Here is a 1,065-nt window from a genome sequence, read left to right as displayed (position 1 = left end):
GAGCGCCTTCTACTTCTAATAGGCCATGAACTAGATCATAATTCTTCTCAACGAGTCCATAAGATGTGATCCCATTTTTTTCATCAGGTCCGGGTAGAGACCAAAGGTCTTGAGCGACCGATCCGGCAGAACAACTCAAAAGGTAAAGAAGTATCGTTAATTTCTTCATACTCGTTCCAAGTTCGAAGTACCATTTGTACAAATAAGAATCCCCCCCGTCACATGATTTCTTCTTCATATAGATAGATATAGGATCTATGGAGCAATTACTTAGAAGTACATTTTGTGAAACAGCCCTTCCTATCTGATAGAAAAGGATCCCATGATCCTGAACCGATCTTACCTGAGATCGGAAATCCCAAGTTTGTCTATGAAGAACAGAACTAATTATATTAGTGTCTATGATGGATTTTTTTTGTATAATACTAATCGATAGGGCCTCATTGTTAAGTGCTACAAGATCTCGTACATTTGAACCCATCGTCGTGGACCCGAATCCATTAGTATGGGACATTTTCTTTTCCAAGTGAAATCCCCTAGTATATGAAAGAGTGAAAAAGTGTTTTCGTTGTTGTGGAATAAGAAGCCTTCGTATCTTAATGCATGTATTGAATTTATTCGGAGCTATTAGAGCTGGATCTACTTTTTGGGGAATATGAGTCGAAGCAATAACAAGAATATTTCTAGTGGAACATCTTTCACAATCCCTGGAGAGATAGTTCACTAAAAGACCGAGGGATAAGTAATTCGACTCAGTCACATCCAGATCATGAATGTTAGGAATCCATATTATGCAAGGAGACATTGCTTTTGCTAATTCGAAGTGAAAGGTGATATAAAATCGGTCTATTTCTGGCATCATATCCATAGTTAGCGTATTCATCATAGTTAGAAGCTCCAGCTCCATATCAAGGTCACGGTCGATATCGTCACTATCGTCACTATCATCAATATCGTCACTATCATCAATATCGTCACTATCATCAATATAGTCACTATTATCAATAAGAAAACCCTTAGGCTTGTTATCCAGGAACTTGTTCAGAAATACTGTAATGAAAGGAA

Source organism: Vigna unguiculata, unplaced genomic scaffold (genome assembly GCF_037176805.1).
Source record: "Vigna unguiculata cultivar grain cowpea cultivar isolate G323 ecotype 2 unplaced genomic scaffold, ASM3717680v1 ptg000092l, whole genome shotgun sequence".
Classification (NCBI taxonomy): Eukaryota; Viridiplantae; Streptophyta; class Magnoliopsida; order Fabales; family Fabaceae; genus Vigna; species Vigna unguiculata.
Note: the sequence above shows the minus strand (reverse complement) of the source record.